Source organism: Miscanthus floridulus, chromosome 13 (assembly GCF_019320115.1).
Source record: "Miscanthus floridulus cultivar M001 chromosome 13, ASM1932011v1, whole genome shotgun sequence".
Lineage (NCBI taxonomy): Eukaryota > Viridiplantae > Streptophyta > Magnoliopsida > Poales > Poaceae > Miscanthus > Miscanthus floridulus.
In genome coordinates, this window is record NC_089592.1 from 84,092,132 (window position 1) to 84,104,635 (window position 12,504).

A 12,504-nucleotide genomic window follows, 5' to 3' on the forward strand; every position below is an offset into this window, starting at 1 on the left:
ACCCCGCCACCTCCTGAGGGGTCGACTCCGGTAGAGAGGAGCCCGACGATGGCACCATCCCTATACCCCTTCGGGTTGAGAAATGCCGCCGCCTATGCTTCTGCCTATGCTTCCGCTCACGCGGAGCCCTCAGGACGCCACCAATGCTTCGCCCTCGACCTCGATGCCACAACCTTGACCCACACCCATGCTGACTCCTCGGAGGAGGATGAGGCATGGGCTGGAGCGGACTTCTCTAGGCTTCGTGACCCTAAAGCCATGCGCCGCTTCCTGGCCACAAGCGACTACTACTTCGGCTTCTCCAACTTTGATGACGAAGGCACTTACGATCCCACTCGTGAATGCTTCTACGTCAAGTTTGGGATGCTGAGCATGGGCAATGAGGACAAAGGGGCAGGCAGTCGCTTCCCACCCCACGAGGGGGCAGGCGACCCCGCACCTCCACGCATCAAGCCTCCGGCAGCGCGGAACGAGAACCTCGCACATGAGGAACTTCGATGCCTTGACCTGGAGAAGCTCCGTGAGCTCTAGGCCAAGGTTGAGCAGGACCGACTCCTTCTACAGTAGCTCCGAGACACCCTCGAGCAAGAGCAGTGGGGTCGCAGTGATGGCGGAGCAGCCCGACGGAGGGCTCACGATGTCAACCACCGCATCAACAACGACATAGGGGGCGAGCAACTCCCTATCTTCAATCACCCTAGCCAGAACGTCGCGACAGCGGTGATGCTACTCCGGACTATGCTCGAGCCCTCTACCACAAAGGGGCGACTAGTCCACGGTGAGCTTCGAGACCTCCTCGAGACCGTCGCGGTACAGCAGGCTAAAAGCTCCACCTCTCAACGACGCGGGGGGCGCCTTGGAACTACCCGCGGCATCGCCTCGGTAGGGTAGAGATGCCTCAGTTCGTCCTGAGCCTGCTCGGGCACCAACGGCCAACAAGGCCCCCTCAGTGCACGATCGCCTCGGCGACCGACGCGAGGCACAAGGCGACTATGATGTGGTAAGCAGGCGATGGTGCCACGACAATGATGGGCCTGCTCGAGGCTATCACCCGCACCGAGGCAGTCGCTACGACAGTGGGGAGGACCGTAGTCCTTCTCCTAGGCCACCTGGCCCTCGAGTCTTCAGCAAGGCCATCCGCGGCGCTCACTTCTCGGCCCGATTTCGGCAACCGGCCAACCTCGCAAAGTATAGCGGTGAGACCAACCCCGAGTTGTGGCTGGCCGATTACCACCTGGCTTGTCAGCTAGGTGGCGTGGACGATGACCTGCTCATCATCCGCAACCTCCCGTTGTTCCTGTTAGACTCAGCGCGAGCCTATCTTGAACACATCCCTCCCTCATAGGTCCACAACTGGCGCGACTTGGTAAAGGTCTTCGTCAGGAATTTCCAGGGCACATACGTGCGCCCCAGGAACTCTTGGGACCTCAAGAGTTATCGCTAGAAGCCAGATGAGTCTCTCCGAGACTTCATTCGATGCTTCTCCAAGCAATGCACTAAGTTGCCTAGTGTCGGCGACTCAGAAATTGTCCAGACATTCCTCTCCAGCACCTCCTATCGAGACCTGGTCTGAGAGTTAGGCCAAAATGTGCTGACCTCAGCGGTCGCGCTCCTCAACATCACCACCAACTTCGCCTCAGGCGAAGAGGCTATCGGGGCCATCTTCCCCGACAACGATGCCAAGGGGAAGCGGAGGGATGAGGCCCCCGGGGCCTCGGCCCCCACCTCCCTAAGAAAAAGAAAAAGGGACACCAGGGGAAGCAGGAGGTCCTTGAGGTCGGTCTAGTCATAGCCGCAGATCGCAAGAATCCCAAGGCCTCGCCAGAGGCCCCGGGCTCTTTGACGACATGCTAAAGAAGCCCTACCCTTACCACCAGGGCCCGGTGAAGCACACCCTCGAAGAGTGCACCATGCTCCAGCATTGCTACGCCAAGCTCGGGCTCCCCAACGACGATGCCAAGAAGAAAGGCGCCGGCAACAGGGACGACGACAAGGATGACGGGTTCCCTGAGGTGTACAATGCCTTCATGATCTTTGGCGGACCTTCAGTGTGCCTCACGGCACATCAGCGAAAGAGGGAGCACCAGGAGGTCTTCTTAGTTAAGGTGGCCACTCCTCGGTACCTCGACTGGTCTCAGGAGGCAATCACCTTTGATCGGGATGACCACCCCGATTACATCCCAAACCCTGGGCAGTATCCACTCATCGTCGACCCGATCATCGGCAACACTCGGCTCACCAAGGTGTTGATGGACGGAGGCAGCGGTCTCAACATCCTCTACGCCAACACCCTAGAACTCTTGGGGCTTGACAAGTCATGGCTCTGAGGCGATGCCACGCCTTTCCGCAGCATCGTGCTAGGGAAACGCACACGACCCCTCGGGCGCATCGACTTGCCCATCTGCTTTGGCACTCCCTCCAACTACCGCAAGGAGGTCCTCACCTTCAAGGTGGTTGGGTTCAAGGGGGCCTACCATGCCATCCTAGGGCACTCGTGCTATGCTAAGTTCATGGCGATCCCCAACTACACCTACCTCAAGCTCAAGATGCCAGGCTCCAACAGCGTCATCATTGTCGAGTCCACGTACGAGCATGCATACGACTGCGACGTTGAATGCATCGAGTATGCTGAGGCTATCATGGAGGCTGAGACCCTCATCGTCAACCTTGAATGACTTGGTAGCGAGCCACCCAAGCCCAAGCGTCATGCCGAGACTTTTGAGCCCATGAAGGCCATCAAGTTTGTCCCGGTCAACCCCACCTGCCCCAATGACCGAGCGCTGAGGATCAGTGCCACCCTCGATAGCAAATAGGAAGCCATGCTCGTCGACTTTCTCCGTGCGAATGCCAATGTATTTGCATGGAGTCCCTCGGACATGTCGGGCATACCGAGGGAAGTCACCGAGCATGCCTTGGACATCCGAGCTGGCTCTAGACCGGTGAGGCAGTGCCTACACCGATTCGACAAGAAAAAGTGCAGGGCCATCGGCGAGGAGGTGCAGAAGCTTTTGGTGTCCGGATTCATCAAAGAAGTATCCCATCTGAAGTGGTTAGCTAATCCTGTATTAGTTAAGAAGAAAAACGAGAGGTGGAGGATGTGTGTAGACTACACCGGTTTGAATAAAGCATGTCCAAAAGTCCCATTCCCATTACCTCGAATTGACCAAATCGTTGACTCCACTGCTGGATGTGAAACCCTATCTTTCCTTGATGCTTATTCCAGTTACCATTAAATCAAGATGAAAGAATCCGACCAGCTCACGACTTCTTTCATCACCCCATTCGGCATGTACTGCTATGTGACTATGCCGTTCGGCCTCAGAAATGCAGGGGCCACATACCAGCGATGCATGACCTAGGTCTTTGGCGAGCACATCGGGCGAACCGTCGAGGCCTACGTGGATGACATCGTGGTCAAGTCCAGAAAGGCCAGTGATCTCATTGATGACCTGAAGATAGCCTTCAAATGCCTTAGAGAGAAGGGCATAAAGCTCAACCCTGAGAAGTGTGTCTTCAGGGTCCCCCGAGGCATGCTCTTGGGATTCATAGTCTCAGAGCGTGGCATCGAGGCCAACCCAGAGAAGGTCTCGGCCATGACCAACATGGGACCAATCTGAGACCTCAAGGGAGTGCAGAGGGTTATGGGATGCCTTGCGGCCCTGAGCCACTTCATCTCGCGCCTTAGCAAAAAAGGCTTGCCCCTGTACCGCCTCTTGAAAAAATCCGAACACTTTTCTTGGACCCCCAAGCCTGAAGAAGCCCTCGCCAAGCTCAAAGCACTACTCACTAATCCCCCCATCCTGGTGCCGCTGACCATGGGTGAGGCCCTCTTACTCTATGTCGCCGCAATGACCCAAGTGGCTAGCGCGGCCGTAGTGGTCGAGAGGCAGGAAGAGGGGCACACTTTACCCATCCAACGACCTGTTTACTTCATCAGCGAGGTGCTCTCCGAGACTAAGACATGCTACCCCCACATCTAGAAGCTGATCTATGCCATAGTCTTGGCTCGACGCAAGCTGCGTCACTACTTCGAGTCCCACCCGATGACTGTGGTGTCGTCTTTCCCTCTGGGAGAGATAATCTAGAACCGGTAGGTCTTGAGTAGAATAGCCAAGTGGGTCGTGGAACTCATGGGGGGAAGCCCTGTCTTTTATGCCTCGAAAAGCAATCAAATCCTAGGTCTTGGCCGATTTTGTGGTAGAGTGGACCGACACCCAACTGCCACCTGCTCAAATCTAGGCGGAATGCTGGACCATGTACTTTGATGGGTCCCTAATGAAGACCGGGGTAGGCGCGAGTCTGCTCTTCATCTCACCCCTCAGAGTGCACATGCGCTACATGATTCGGCTCCACTTCGCCGCCTCCAACAACGCAGCCAAATATGAAGCCCTCATCAATGGCTTGCAGATCGCCATCGAACTTGGAGTACGGCGTCTCGACGTACGGGGCGATTCATAGCTCATCGTTGATCAAGTGATGGAGGAGTCGAACTGCCATGACCCCAAAATGGAGGCGTACTGCAAGTTGGTACATCGCCTAGAAGACAAGTTCGACGGTCTCGAACTCAACCACATTGCGTGAAAATTCAACGAGGCCGCAGATGAACTGGCAAAGATGGCGTCGGCATGGGCCTCGGTCCCCTCGAATGTCTTCGCCAGAGACCTCCACAAGCCTTCCATCAACTACGCCTTGGCGGTGGGAGAGGGCCCACTGGTCGAGCCCACGGCAGGGCTTGAGGCCCTCTCTATCATCGAGGCCCCCGTAGCCAAGCTCGAGGCCATGGAAGTCAACGTGGAGCCTTCCGAGACTAACCAGGGCACGGACTGGCGAGTCCCATTCCTTGATTGCCTCGTTTGAGGAGAGCTTCCTACAGACAGGACCAAAGCCCGATGGCTTGCGCGACGATCCAAAACTTATGTCCTCAGCAACGGCGAATTGTATAGGCGAAGCCCATCTGGCGTCCTCCAACGATGCATCACCACTAAGGCAGGCCAAGCCCTACTTTGGGACTTGCACGCAGGAGCCTACGAGCACCATGCAGCACCTCGAACGCTCATTGGAAACGCCTTCCACCAAGGGTTCTACTGGCCAACGGCAGTTGCTGATGCCACCAAGCTGGTACGCTCCTACGAGGGATGTCAGTACTATGTGCGGCAGACCCACCTCCCGGCCCAAGCCCTCCAAACCATCTCCATTACATGGCCATTCGCCATGTGGGGGCTGGACATGGTTGGGCCTCTCAGAAGGCCCCCGGGGGCTATACCCATTTGCTGGTAGCAATCGATAAGTTCTCCAAGTGGATCAAGGCTCGTCCGATCAATCGAATTAAATCCGAGCAAGCGGTGCTGTTCTTCACTAATATCATCCACAGGTTTGGGGTTCCAAACACCATCATCACTGACAATGGGACACAATTCACTGGCCACAAGTTCCTGATGTTCTGCGATGAACACCACATCTATGTGGCCTGGTCAGCCATAGGACACCCTAGGACAAATGGCCAAGTAGAACATGCCAATGGCATGATCCTACAAGGCCTCAAGCCAAGAATATATAACCGGTTGAAGAAATTTGGCAAGAAATGGCTTGCCGAACTCCCATCGGTCATCTGGAGCCTGAGGAACACTCCGAGCCGAGCCACGAGGTTCACACCGTTCTTCCTAGTCTATGGAGCCGAGGCCATCCTCCCCACTGACTTGGAGTATGGTTCCCCGAGGCTACAGGCCTACAATGAGCAAAGCAACCACACTACCCATGAGGACACCCTCAACCAACTGGAGGAAGCCCAAGACATCGCGCTGCTACACTCCGCCAAATACCAGCAAGCCCTACAACGCTATCAAGCCTGGCGCATTCGAAACCGAGACCTAAAGGTGGGCGACCTAGTGCTGAGACTAAGGTAGAGCAACAAAGGCCACCACAAGCTGACCCCGCCATGGGAAGGGCCGTACATCGTCGCCCAAGTGCTAAAGCCTAGGACCTACAAGCTGGCCAACGAGAAGGGCGAAATCCTCACCAACGCTTGGAACATAGAACAGCTACGTCGCTTCTACCCTTAAATTTCCAAGCATTCTATACATTGTTTCTCAAAATACAATAAAGAAGCGTTCTTTAGTTGCTTTAATTTTTCGAGAAACCCCCTGAGCCCATCGATGGGGGATCGGCGTTATGATAACGCTATAAGGAAGACTCGGCTCTGCCTCTGCAGAGGTGCCCACCACAGGGCTCGAACAAGACTCAGCTCTACCTCTACAGAACTGAGCCTCCCTCAGGGGCTAGAAGGGGGGACCCCCCCCTAAGTCCCAGTCACTGTTTTTAGTCGTTTTTTGAAAAAAAATTCTATGCCAAACTCTCTAGTGTGCTCGGACAAATCGATTGTAAAAAACCTAAGGATCGATAGTCTGTCTTAGGGCCAAAAGGCCGGCCGAGCCGCGAGACGACCTATGCCTCCGGGCTACGGCAACTCCCTCACCACCTTTTGCCCGAGGGGCAGCTTAGGCTCCGAGGAAGTTTTTTGCAAAGTGATATGTTCAGAGACGAGACAGAGGGTAGAGGCTCGGAAATACAACAAAAAACGATTAAAAAGCGTAGACGCATAAGTACTTTAAAAAAGGCCTCGACGGCCACAAGCGTTACGGTACAATAATCTAAATCCTAATCTATTTACATGGCCCCTTTGGCCCAGGTCAGAACTCAGGGTCACCAGCGTCGGCGGTCGGCGCAGGAGGAACCACCTCCTCTTTGAACAGCTTGGCCAGTGCCGTGCCAGGGGCCTCAGCCGCCTCCACCAACTTCATGACCTCCTCCTCGGCCTCTTTGTCATCCTCAGCCAAGACGTAACTGTCGCTGATGGCCTCGAGATCAATGCTAGTGTAGTGCGAGGAGACGACAACCAGGGCACGCTTAACGCCCGTATGCAGCACCCCCCGGAGTTGCTCATGGACTCGATCGCTCAACACGATCAAGCGGCTCCCGAGGGAGCTGCCCGATTCGACCCCCCGACCTCTAGGGCCTCACAGGCGGTACGGGTGGCGCTCTGCAGTGCATTGTGCTCCTGGATCTCAGCCTCGAGCACTGCTTGCACCTCAATGGAGGCCTCAGCTGCCCGGGAGACCTCCTTCTCCAACCCTGCACCAAGACAAGCGGGATGGGGTTAAGCACAAAAGGAAATAAGCCAAACAGGGGCAAAGGCCTATGGGACTCACCCTCGGCTTTCTCTTTCCAGCTTTGGACCTCGACCCGAGAGGCCTCGGCCGCCCTAAAAGCCTCCCTCTCCAGCTCTGTGTCACATCGGGGAGTTAGGGGTCGAACGCAAGAAGAACAAATAAAACAAGCGGTGTGGCTCAACAGGACAAACCCTTGGCCTTTTCCTTCTAGGCTAAGGCCTTGACCCGAGAGGCCTTGGCCATTTTGAGGGCCTCTGCCAGGGCACCTTTTGTTAGCAGGTGCATGCCCTGCTCTGCCCCCAGCTGCCCAGCGACGGCCTTGGCAGAGGCCTCCACTTATTCGGCCCGGGACCTAAAGGTGTCCTGCTCGCCGGCCACCTGGGTCAACTCCTCCTCTAGCTCCTTGATCCACGCCACCAAAGGGGCAGCCTGCTCTCGAGCCGTGGCCACCTTGGCCTTCATATCAGCACAGCGAAGGCAGAGGTCCTCCACCTCCACGCTCTACACCAATAGAAGTTCGTTAGCATTGGCGAGTAGGTCCTTCTACTGCCAGAGCTAGTCCTAGATGTCCCTCTCCCTCTAGAGGAACATCGACTTCCTGAGGGACCGGGCCTCGAGCTCCTAGATAGGCAGAACAAGGGTCAAGCAATGCGAGAAAACTCGAAAAAAGATGACACAGCACCGGGAAAGAAAGCACGCACCTAGGCAACCCTGGGCAGATCATCAGCCATGACGGACAGCGCTGTTCGCAGCAACCGCTCCGCTAGCTGGCGAAATTGCTCGAAGAAGCCCCAGAGCCCCGCCCCCTCGGCCGCGTCCTCAAGGGCGAATAAAGGCTCCCCCTTAGGGTCATCCTGGCTCCGCCATAAGACACGTGGGTGATCCCACCCACGGGGCTCGGGTTGTACCCACACGAGGGTCGAGCTTCCCTCGCCAGAAGTCGGAGCTGGCTACTCCGCGGTGCTGGCTGCCTCGGCATCTGCCACCTCCTTCCCCCGGAAGTATCATCGGAGGAGATCAAATGGACCTCCACTTCCTGGGTGCTCTCCTGCGACGGTGGCAGGTCTTGGACCGAGGGTGGTACTAAAGCTTGCCCCGCCTCCGTCTCCGCTTCTTGGGCCATCGGCTCCACCACGCCCATGCCAACCTCCGCCACCTTGGCCTCGGTGGTCCCGAGAGCTCCAGCCTCCACCACCTCGGCCTCAGTGGTCCTGGATGCCCGGCCTCCATCGCCTCGACCTCGGAAGTCATAAGGGCCTCGGCCTCGACCTCAGTGGCCTCAGCAATTGAGGGCGCCTCGGCTTCATCTGACTCGTGGGCCTCGGCCTCACGGGGCGTAGGCGCCTTCTCCCCACTCATTTCGTGGCTACCTCGGCAACCTCTCCTTGGGTGACCGGCTCCTTCGGGTCAGCCCTCGTCGACGCCGCGCCACGCTATATGGCGGCTTGCGCCTCCACCACCCATTAGGCGGTGGAGCTGGTGCTCACCTTGAGCACCTTACATGGCGCTAGGGTGGGTGCTTCCACCTGACGCTTTCGGCTAAAGGCAAAGCACTCACAAGGTCAGCATACGACCAAGGGACAAGTGAGAGATGTTGTAAACTCCGCTGACAAAACACTTATCTCGAACGGGGACACAACCACTTCTGCATTGCGTCCCTCGTCCTCTGCAATGGTGGTGGTGGTGGCGGTGGCACGGCCCCGTGTCCACCGGTGCCGGCCGGCCCTCACCAGACTCCGACGCCCCCTTGACCCTCTGTGGAGGTGGTTGCACCGCCCCCGCTGCTGCTTGCTCCACCTCCGCCGTTGAGCCCACCGGGCTGACGACACGCTTCCCTAACGCCCGGGCCTCGGGCGTGGTGGCCTCGGCCCTAGGGCGGGCGATCACTGGCCCCAAGGCGTCCTCTCCTCCTCCTCCTAGAAACGCCAGGCTACTCACCGACGCCCCAGGCGTCGTCCCCCTAATGTTAGGGAGATGGTCTAGGGTACCTCGCCTCGCTCTCGTCGTCATCGCTCAAGGAATCTGACAACGACGGTGACAGAGATGGCTCCACTGGGAGACCATCGTGCCTCTGCTGCCGGCGATGTTTCTCCAGCTCATCACGCTCGAGGCTCTTCCTCTTGCGCCTTGCCTCCTTGACATCCTTCCACTTCTTCTACGCCTCGGCATGCACCTTGTTCACCACCCGCCGCTCTATGTCCTCAAGAATGGGCGGCGGGGAGGCTCGCACATCCCTCATCCCCTGCAGGAACAGCAAACACGAATAAGGAATAGATCAAAAATATAAGAAGCAAGGAGGACTCGGGGGCCGCAGCGGCACGTGACTCACCAGAGAGAGGTACCCCCACAACGGGCGCATCGCGAATGGGGTCAGACCACTGCTCCTCAGCCGCCCCTCCACCGTCTCTCTCACCCGACGTAGAATCTCCTCATCGGAGAGGGCGACGGCGGACATCTGGACGCCCTCGATCGGCTCATCCGGTGTCATGTCGAACAGGCGTTGCCGTCGAGCCATCAGCGGCAGCACCCTCTAGCGGTGGAAGGCCGCCATGACCACAGCCACCATAAGGCGTGGCTGCGCAGCCTCTCCAGCGCCTCTAGGAGCAGCCATAGCTTGGGCTGATCAACCACCAGAACGCCGTACCTCCACCTCTCCGGCTGGCTCTCCACAACCTGCCCGGTATAGGGGGGAAGTCCACCGTTGTCATTGTGGAGGTAGAACCAGCTGTTGTACCAGTGACGGTTGGACGACGTGAGCTGGGCTAGGATGTAGAGGAGCTGCTGGTCTTGGCACACTTGGAGAGTGCAGCCGCCGGCCCTCATCGCCTTCCACGTGCCCACCGTGCCTGTCGGCTTGGTGGTAAGCCCCGCCCGAAAGAGGTGGAGCCACAACTCCCAGTGGGGGGCAATGCCTAGGTACCCCTCGCAAACAACGACAAAGATGGCCGCCTACGCGATGGAGTTGGGGTTGAAGTTGTGGAGCTCCACACCATAGTAATGCGGGAGCACCCGCATGAACCAGTTCACCGATAGGCCGAGACCACGCTCATGGAAGGACACGAAGCTCACAATGTAGCCATCGCGTGGCCTCGGCTCTGGCTCACCCCCCAGAGCAATCCACTCAGGTCTGTTGGGGTTGGTAACCAGGCAGAGGAGGCTGTCGTCGACGAGCGACTATAGCGTCGCTGCAGACATGTCGAACGGACCCCAAGGATCCGCCTGGATGACAACAGCGCCGCTGGCCATGGGTGCAGTGGAGAATGTGGCTACAGCGGTAAGGCTCACTCGCTCTTTCTCTCTCTCTCTCTCTTCCTCCCCCTACTCCCTTCTTCTCCCCGGTGCTCTCTGTTCTTAGCAACCGCTCAAGGGCAAAAAGGTCGAACGTATGCAGGCAAGGTAAGGAGGGGAGGGACGAGGCTTGTCACATATTTATGAGGGAAGGGGGCGAAATGGACGGCCGACAAAACTGGGAAAGCTTCCCTCAGATCTGACACAGTTAATCTAGATCGATTAAACCGCCCACGCGTCCACCTTTTCCTTATTAATCGCGTGCACGATAACGTCCCATCCGTAGATGTCGCGTCACATCTGACCGTAGCAACGATAGGCGCCATTCCGTCTCCCCAAGGAACTGCCTCAAAAGGCGCAACCGCCGTCGCCAGCCAATGGGAGGGGAATATCCCCTATCCGATTCCTTTTAGACGAAGGAACTGAGCACCGAGCCCGTTACGGTCTAGGGGTTCGAAGGCTAGGCCCCGAGGGTCTCAACAGCCACCCTAGGACAACAGAGTTAGGGATGACTATGGGCAAGCCCATATATGGCCGAGGCCCAAGCAAGCAATTGCTTGGGATGCCCTAAGTCGTGTCCGAGACCGGTAGGGAGGTCTCTGAATGGGATCCCACCGTAGGGAGGCACCAAGCCCCCGGGGCCAATCGAACAGCCCTGGGACCCACTAGAGAAGCCCTCTAGTATGTTTGGAGTGTGTCTCTGGACTGCTAGCTGACCCTTATCGAATGGGGCATGGGTCTCCACTCGGACTTACCCGATAACAGCTCACCAGAGGTGTCACTGCTCGCGCCCACCGAGGGTAGCCTGGCATACTCCACCCCTTCTTCTGAACGAAAAGGATGTGCGAGGGCCACACAAAAAAGGTAGGGAAACTCCTGATCGCCCTCTCACTCCGTGTAGAGGCTCGGGGGCTCTTCCTGCAACCAAGCCGAGACCCAGCGACCCAAACTCATAATCGAGGGCTCGGCAAACAACCCCTCCTTCCGAACAAAAAGGATACGCGAGGGTCGCACAAAAAAGACAGGGAAACTCCTGATCGCCCTCTCACTCTGTGCAGAGGCTCGAGGCTCTTCCTGCAATCAAACCAAGACCCAGAGACCCAAACTCGCACTCGAGGGCTTGGCAAACAACCGATGCGTGAGGGCCGCACAAAAAAGCCAGGGAAACTCCTGATCGCCCTCTCGCTCCGTGCAGAGGCTCGGGGGCTCTTCCTGCAACCAAGCCAAGACCCAGCGACCCAAACTCGCACTCGAGGGCTCGGCAAATAACCCCTCCTTCCGAACGAAAAGGATGCGTGAGGGTCACACAAAAAAGACAGGAAAACACCTGATCGCCCTCTTGCTCCGAGCAGAGGCTCGGGGACTCTTCCTGCAACCAGGTCGAAGCCCAGCAACCCAAACTCGCACTCGGGGGCTCGACAAACGTGATAAAAGGCATCAAGCCCGTTACGATCCAGGGGTTCAAAGGCTGGGCCCCCAAGGGTCTCGACAGCCGCCCAGGACAAATAGAGTCAGGGATGACTATGGGCGAGCCCGTACATGGTCGAGGACCAAGCAAGCAATTGCTTGGGATGCCCTAAGTCGTGCCCGAGACCAGTAGGGAGGTCTCTGAATGGGATCCCCCCGTAGGGAGGCACTGAGCCCCCAGGGCCAATCGAACGGCCTTGGGACCCACTAGAGAAGCTCTCTGGTACTTTTGAAGTGCGTCTCTGGACCACCAGCCGACCCCTATCGAATGGGGCACGGGCCTCCACTTAGACTTACCCGATAACAGCTCACCGGAGGTGTCACTGCTCGCGCCCACCGAGGGTAGCCTGGCATACTCCACCCCTCCTTCTGAACGAAAAGGATGCGCGAGGGCCGCACAAAAAAGACAGGAAAACTCCTGATCGCCCTCTTGCTTCAAGCAGAGGCTCAGGGACTCTTCCTGCAACCAAGCCGAGGCCCAGCGACCCGAACTCATACTCGTGGACTCGGCAAACACGATAAAACCCCTCGCTCAACATGAGAAAAGCCCCTAGAGGAATAAATCCACTCCCCCAGGGCCTCG